At 46.7% G+C, this 8,670-nt stretch overlaps 1 pseudogene; it reads left to right on the top strand.

The window, feature by feature from the left end:
* Window positions 1-7,332: 7,332 nt before the first annotated feature.
* On the top strand, window positions 7,333-8,431 carry LOC140597471 (microtubule-associated protein RP/EB family member 1 pseudogene; annotated as a pseudogene).
* Window positions 8,432-8,670: the final 239 nt, after the last annotated feature.

Raw genomic sequence — 8,670 nt, 5'->3', positions numbered from 1 at the left:
GAGCATGTGTGGACTCCGGGTGAGGGCGTGTGTCCTGAGGTTTCAGCCTGAGAGATGGTTCTGAGTACAGCAGAGATGACCTGGACCTGAGCACATGGGCTCCTGCACTGAGCCCCCGCAGGGCACTGGACCCCGTGCTAGGGCCTTCTGGCACCCCAAAACCATTTGTAGCCTGCCTCCTGGTTGTGTGAGGGTGGGCCCCCCAGCCTACCCCTGATCTCCCCACCCTGGGGTGTCCCAGGAGCCCCAGGGCTGCCCAAGGTCAGCGACCTGGATCTGTGGGGCATGCGCAGGGCCCAGGAGGCCACATCCAACTGTGAAAGGGCTCACTTAGCACGTGGCCAGAATCTAGGTTTGGCCAGGGCCATGGGGGACTGGATCCCAATAGTCTTTGTCTTGGGCATGGGGAGGGCTCAAATCACCCCAGCACCCACAGAGCCCGGGGCCAGGCCAGCCCAGGTCCACCTGGGTTAGGGGCTGGTGTCCTGTGCAGGATGTGCCACCCTCCAGTAGAGACAGGTGGCGGAGACTGTGCACAGTGGATCCTCAGCAATAATCACCTGCACCCACAGTGACTGGGATTCCCTGCCTTGCCTCCTCTCTGCAACCCCTGGGTACTCTATGGGACACCAGTGCTTCTGAGGGGAGCAGGGTTTTCAGAGATCCCTGGGGAGGGTGAGCATGTCCCACAGGGGATTGCTGCACCAGTTCATTTCTGGGGGGCGATGGTGTGGGGGTGGATGTTGTGGGGGCAGGATTATGATGGTGATGTAGACTGGGGGATGGTGTAGGTAGGATGTTGTTGGGGTATAGTGTTGGTGGAGATTGTGTGGGGGAGTGTGGGTGTGAGGTGGATGGAGTAGGGCGATGTATTGGGGGATATGATGTAGGGGGTGGTGTGGGGGTAGGGAATGAGGGGGATGGCCTGGGGACCTGCGGAAACAGGGCATCCCCTTTCTTTAAGATGCACACGGAGACGTCAACAGATAAAGGCAACCCCAGTCTGGGGTTTGCTGTGAGACTTGCCCCTGGGGTCCTAATGGTCATTGCATGTCCCTGGCTGGAGCAGGGGCATTATCTGGGGGTCATCATAAGATGTATGTTTAAAATTGCAAATTGTCAGAAATTAAATGCATAGAATGGCGAAATATATAAAGCACCAAGTGTGGGTGTCACCGTGACCCGTCTGACCCTTATCGGATCGATGTGTGTCCTGCTGCAGCCAGGGACATGCTGCCTTGCTCGAACTTCCCCTTACTGCCCCGACGGCCCCCACTACAGCCCCCTGCTTTTCATTGGGCCGTCCCTCACCCCTCTGCGGTTCAGCTCACATGGCAACCCCTGGAGGCCCCATCCTATTGGCCTCCTCATCCCTGTGGCCCCGGGTGTGGGGGCACGGTGGTCATCCGCAGCATCCTACCATATAGCAGTGTGTTTTTGACTGCTGTTGCTTCCTTCAGCCTCAGAAGCCCCGTGTTCCCTACCCAGAAGTCCTCAGGGCTCTCACAGCGCCTGATATCCCCCGCCCCTCAGACACACCCAACCCCATAGTACTCCCAAAACATGATGAGGCTGCCAAACGTCCTGTTGACGTCAAGGTCTATCTGCGTGATGACCCTGGTGGAGACCCGTGCCTCTTCCTTCATTTCCTATGGGAAAACTGGGAGGTGGACCCACGCATCAGGGACACTGACCCCGAACTCTCACCAGCTGCCATCCTGGGTAGGGAGCCCTGGGGCCACCATGGGAGTGTGTCATGCTGAAAACCTTCCTTTTCCTGGGAGGCTGGGGACGGCGGGAGTGCGACCGTGCCTGTGGGACCTTTGTGAGGACCTTACCCAGCTGCTGAGGATGGGGAGGTGACTGAGGGTCACCCTGCGATGGAGGGCACAGGGGGCCAGCCCAGGTTGGGAGGGGGCTTGGGGGTGTTGTGCCAAAGATTGCAAATCCGAGAAACCACTAAAGAGTCCACACCAATGCAAGGACACGAGGGATGATTTAGAAACTCGAGCTTGTGTCCAAGTACAGCCTACACAGCGGAGCAGGGACTTTGACCCTGAAGTGGGTTTTACTTTAGATTTTAGACTGGTCTCAGGGACCTCCGGAGGGGGTAGAGCAATTCCTCAAGTTCTGTTTACATTTTGATATGGCGCCTTCAATGCATTGAGCTCTGCTCTCATTCTAATAGGTGCTTCCTGCCCTTGGCCTGGGCTCAGTTTTGATTCTATTGTGGGGCTTTCTAGGAAATTCAGCTGTAAACTTTTGATTTTCCTGTAACTGAAGTAATGTACATTTCAGCTCTTCTTTGCAGGGGCCGTGGATTGCTGGACATGTGCTATCGCTGAACTTAAAGTGGAATGGCCTAAATTTTCTGGGCATCCACATATCCAGTCCCACCTTATCTAGCTCCTTCCCCCATCCCCAGAGATCCAAAGAGAGCAATTGCAAAAGACCTCAGCGTGGCAGCCTATGTTGGGGGACAGGCCCAGGGATTTGACATCAGGAAGACGTGGGCCCAGGTGACCCGCCTGTAGAGCGGACTCTATGCTCCAGTCTCTTATTCCCTAAGGCTATCTTGACAACAGACTCTGTATATAGAAATGTTCTCCTTTGTCTTTAAAAATGAAGAGCGAGTCAAAGCGTTTTTTCCTTGCCCATCTGATTACTCAGATTCCAATCTGAGATGTATTTCCTGTTAATAAGATAGTTTACTATCCGTAGTAGTATGGTTAAAATATTCTGACACAAGCAATCAGATGGATGAGGGTTTCTCATCTCTTTCTTCACATCTCAGTCACTCATCAGGAAATGCATCTTTATGGATTTCAAAAGAACTGAGAGACATTATCACCAATGGTCCTATTATTACGTGACGGATTCTTCCCTGAGATTCTTCCCCTGTTTCGACTGACACTGAAGCACTGTGAACTCTTTGGAAGACAAATGTCAAGGGAATAAATGTTAGGCATTGCTATTTTGAAATGCACTTGCAATATGGTGTCTATTATAATAGAAGTATTTTTATCTGATTTTTGCTATTTATTAATCTTTCCTGCTTTTCAGGTTGAGGAGGCATTATACACGCTCATAAGTGTTTTTCTTTCCTTCTGATATAAAAGTCTTACTTTGTTCCCATTGAAGGAACTCTTTAAGAATCAGGCAAAGTTAATTCAACTATACTTAAAATGTCTTCACACTTGGAGCCTGATTCATTTAAGTCAATTTGCAAAATAAATCTTATTTACTAGAATAAATGATTCATAGGGAATTTGAGAAGATCGTACAGAGAATTCTCAGGTACTTACACTAAATTTCTCCAATTATTTATATCTTATAATAGTATGGTAGAAATATTAGCTAATGAATCTATATTAAAATATTCGCATTAACTAAAGACGATGCTTTATTCAGATTTCCCTAGTTTTTGCTTGGTTACCATCACTCATATCACATTCCATTTGTACTCATGTTTTCTTAGGCTCCTCTGGATTGTGACAGTCTTTCAGCCTTTCCTTGATGTTGTTGAACTGGAACACGTTGAGAAATAGAGTGTTTTGTAAAATGTCGCTCAGTTGGGATATGTCTGTTTTTTATCTCATGATTGAACAGTTTCTGTGGATTATATGCAGAGATATACTGCCATTTTTATTATATAATATTAGGACAGATACTCTCAGCATGATATACTGCCATTTTTATTATATCATATTAAGGATAGATACTATTAGCATGATTTATCAGCCTTGCTATCGATCTGATCATCTTGCTATGGTAGCGTTTGTCAGCTATGTCCGTACTATAGTGATTCTTTATTATTATTATTATCATTATTTTTATTATGTTATTATTATAATTTTAAGTTTTTCATAATATATTTTGTAGAAGGAAGTTACTGTGTGTATTGCACACATAAAAGTGGGACGCTATGCTCATCAACTTGAGGGTGGAACGTCTGCACAAATTGTTTGAAATTCTTCTACAAGGGAGATTTCTCTTCCTTCTGCGTTTGTGTGGTTGTTTCTTTCTTTTTTTTTTTTAAATTTTATTCATTTATGATAGTCACAGAGAGAGAGAGAGAGAGAGAGAGAGGCAGAGACACAGGCAGAGGGAGAAGCAGGCCCCATGCACCGGGAGCCCGATGTGGGATCGATCCCGGCTCTCCAGGATCGCGCCCTGGGCCAAAGGCAGGCGCCAAACTGCTGCGCCACCCAGGGATCCCTGGTTGTTTCTTTCTTAAAGATGTTATTTTTTTTTTTTGAGAGACAGAGAGGAGAGAAAAAGCATCAGCGAGAGGGGCAGAGGGAGAGGGAGCTGCAGGTTCCCTGCTGAACAGGGAGCCTGCCTAGGGACTTGGATCATGATCTGAGACTAAGGCAGAACTTAACTGGGAACCCTGGGTGACGCAGCGGTTTGGCGCCTGCCTTTAGCCCGGGGCGCGATCCTGGAGACCCGGGATCGAATCCCACTTGGGGTCCCGGTGCATGGAGCCTGCTTCTCCCTCTGCCTATGTCTCTCTCTCTCTCTCTCTCTCTCTCTCTCTCTCTCTCTCTGTGACTATCATCAAAAAAAAAAGAACTTAACTGACTGAGCCACCCAGGTGCCACCCTTTCTTTCTTTCTTCTTACTTTCCTTCGTTCTTTATTTAAATAATAAATTTATATTTTATTGGTGTTCCATTTGCCAAAATACAGAATTACACCCAGTACTCATTCCATCAAGTGACGCCCTCATTAACGGTCACCCATTCAACCCATCCTCCTGACCTCCTCCCCTTCCTTCACCCCTAGGTCGTTTCCTAGAGTTAGGAGTCTATGTTCTGTCTCCCTTTGTGATATTTCCCAGACATTTCTTCCCCTTCCCTTATATTCCCTTTCATTATTATCTATATTCCCCACATGAATGAGAACATACAATGTTTGTCCTTCTCCGATTGACTTACTTCACTCAGCATAATACCTTCCAGTTCCATCCACGTTGAAGCAAATAGTGGGTATTTGTCATTTCTAATGGCTGAGCAAGGTCCATATTTTCACTCCTTCATCTTCTGAGTCCCCTATGATATGAATGTTATTGTTTTAGTAAGTGGCTGCGTTCCCTAAGTTGGCCTCTGTGGTCCATAAAATTTCTGGATTTTAAGGCTTCCATGTCGGACTGCCTCTGACTTATACCATTTGTAACGTTGGCGTGACAAGATTTTAGTTCTTTTTTTTCTACAGTAAGGGATTCTCTAGTTTTCTTCAGTGCACTTTTTTCCAGCCCAGCTGCTATCTTTATAATCATTGTTTTAAACTGTAGTTAGACATCATATATGTGTATTGATGGGCTTCCTGGCTGTGAGTACTACCTCATGTTATTCTATGGAGGTCAATTTCCCCAAATCATTATTTTTCGAGAAAAGAAAGAAGGAAGAGAAAGAAAAACCAAGAGAAACAATAAAAACTGCCCTCCCCCCCAAAAAAAAACAAGATTATTTTGGCCTGCTTGTTAAAAGATTTGAAATCTCAAATTGAGAAACAGAATCAAAGTAACATGAGAGTAAAAATAAGAAATATATTAGGTACATACATAAAAATGAAATAAGGCATTTAATAAAAAAGAATTAGAGACATTAAATGAAAATAAAGCACAACGTAGAAAGGAAGCTAGACCCTACTTTCCAGGCAGAGCTGAAGCTCTGCAGCCTCTGTGGTCCGACAACTTGGTGGCAGTGAGTGGTCTGTTGTGGTCTGATGATGGGCCTTGGCGATGATTATCAGGTGCACATCTGCCTGGGAGATGCACCTAAAGTGTCAAAGTTGGGGTGGGCATCAGCACCTCTGGCCTCCAGCGGGCGGCGCTATGCTGCTCCCTGAGATTCCTTGCTGGTGGGCAGGTTGTGGGTGGGTATGCTTGGTCTTCTGGCTCTGGGGCTGAATCCCACCCCCCAGTCTACAGGAACCTCCACAGAAGAGCCCCCAACCCCCCGGGTCTCCAGCACTTCTCTCAGAACCCACCGTTCACTCAGCCTGCGTCTCAGCTTCTTTTGGTTTTGTGTTTTTACCTCAGACTGTTGTACCCAAGATTGCGAATCTGAGAAACCACCAAGAAGCCGACACCCATGCAAACACACGAGGGTTTATTTACAATCTCGAGTGTGTCCAACTATATCCGACACAGCGGAGCAGGGACTTGGACCCCATGGTGGGTTTTAGCTTCGTTTTAAGGGCTGGTCTCTGGGACCTCCAGAAGTGCTGGAGCAAATCCTCAAGTTCTGTTTACATTTTGAAATGGGGCCTTCAAGGGCATTGAGCTCTGTTTTCATTCTAATCAGGGCTTTCTGCCCATGGCCTGGTCTCAGTTTTTATTCTAATCTGGGGCTTTTTAGGAAATTAAGCTGTAAACGTTTGTTTTTTTCCTGTAACTGAAGTAATGTAAATTTCAGCTCTTCTTCACAGGGGCCTGGGATGGCTGGACATGCTCTAACGCTGAACTTAAAGTGGAATGGCCTTAATTTTCTCAGCTTCCACATGTCCAGTCCCATCCTATCTAGCTCCTTCCCCCGTCCCCAGAGCTCCTAAGAGAGCAATTGCAAAAGACCTCAGCGTGGCAGCCCATGTTGGGGGACAGGCCCAGGGATTTAGGATCAGGAAAACCTGGAGCCCAGGCATCCTGCCTGTGCAGCTGGATTCCATGCTGCAGACTCTTATTCCCTAAGGCTATCTTGACGACTGTCTCTGTACATAGAAATGCTCTCCTTTGTCTTTAAAAGATGAAGAGTGAGTCAAACGATATTTCCCTGCCCATCTGATTACTCAGAATCCAATCTGAGACGCATTTCCTGTTAATAGGATATTTAATATGCGTAGTAATATGGTTAAAATATTCTGACACAAGTAATCAGAGGGATGAGGGTCTCTCATCTCTTTCTTCACAGCTTAATCACTCATCAGGAAATGTATCTTTATGCATTTGGATAGAACTGAGAGACATTATCACCAATGGTCCTATTATGATGTGAAGGATTCTTCCCTGAGATTCTTCCCCTGTTTCAACTGACCCTGAAGCACTGTGAAATCGTTGGAAGACAAATGTCAAGGAAAAAATTGTTAGGCATTGCTAATTTCAAATGCACTTGCAGTATGGTGTCTGTTATAATACAAGTATTTTTATCTTGTTTTTGCTATTTATTATCCTTTCCTGCTTTTCAGGTTGAGGAGGCATTATACGCACTCATAAGTGTTTTTCTTTCCTTCTGATATAAAACCTTACTTTGTTCCCATCGAAGGAACTCTTTAAGAATCAGGCAAAGTTAATTCAACTATACTTAAAATGTCTTCACAGTTGGAGGGAATCGAAGCCGGGCACAGGCAGTGGACGCGGTCCCGCCGAGAGCCGAAGATGGCAGTGAACGTATACTCAACGTCCGTCACCAGTGATAACCTAAGTCGACATGATATGCTGGCCTGGATCAATGAGTCTCTGCAGCTGAATCTGACAAAGATTGAACAGTCGTGCTCAGGGGCTGCCTATTGTCAGTTTATGGACATGCTATTCCCTGGCTCCGTTGCCTTGAAGAAGGTGAAATTCCAGGCTAAACTAGAGCATGAATACATCCAGAACTTCAAAATACTACAAGCAGGTTTTAAGAGAATGGGTGTTGACAAAATAATTCCTGTGGACAAATTAGTAAAAGGAAAGTTTCGGGACAATTTTGAGTTTGTTCAGTGGTTCAAGAAGTTTTTTGATGCAAACTATGATGGAAAGGACTATGACCCTGTAGCTGCCAGACAAGGTCAAGAAACTGCAGTGGCTCCCTCCCTTGTTGCTCCAGCTCTGAACAAACCGAAGAAACCTCTCAGCTCTAGCAGTGCAGCTCCACAGAGGCCCATTGCAACACACAGAACTACTGCAACCCCTAAGGCTGGCCCGGGTGTGGTGTGAAAGAATCCTGGTGTGTGCAACGGGGATGATGAAGCAGCTGAATTGATGCAGCAGGTCAATGTATTGAAACTTCCCGTCGAAGACTTGGAGAAAGAGAGAGATTTCTACTTTGGAAAGCTAAGAAACATTGAATTGATTTGCCAGGAGAACGAAGGGGAAAACAACCCTGTATTGCAGAGGATCGTGGACATTCTCTATGCCACAGATGAAGGCTTTGTGGTGCCTGATGAAGGGGGCCCACAGGAGGAGCAAGAAGAGTATTAACAGCCTGGACCAGCAAAGCAACATCCGAATTCTTCACTCCAAATCATGTGCTTAACTGTAAAATATCCCCTTTTATTATTCTTAGAGGACTCACTGGTTTCTTTTCATGAGCAAACAGGACCTCTTCTTAAAGTGCACTTTGCAGAAGTTTCACCCCTTTTCCAATGAGTTTGAGTTAGGAGCTTTTACCCTGTAGCAGAGCAGTATTAACATCTAGTTGGGTCACCTGGGGAACAGAGAGGCTGACCATGGGTGTGTGTGTCTATCACATGCAGGTATCACGTGCAGCTTTGTGATCCTCTGGCTGGGTCACCCAAACGCCGAAACGGTTGGCACAACATCATTTCTGCTGCTGGCACTGGGCAGCTGGCTGGGCTCTCCTGGCCTACCCGGGGCTCGCTCGAGCAGTGACTTTCTGCTGGAGGGTCAGCTGAGATGGGAGGTGGGGCTCGGCCACATTCCCATGTCCAGCAGTGGGTTCCACCC

This window comes from Vulpes vulpes, unplaced genomic scaffold (assembly GCF_048418805.1).
Source record: "Vulpes vulpes isolate BD-2025 unplaced genomic scaffold, VulVul3 u000000702, whole genome shotgun sequence".
Lineage (NCBI taxonomy): Eukaryota > Metazoa > Chordata > Mammalia > Carnivora > Canidae > Vulpes > Vulpes vulpes.
Note: the sequence above shows the minus strand (reverse complement) of the source record. Positions and strands in the feature narration are given on the sequence as shown.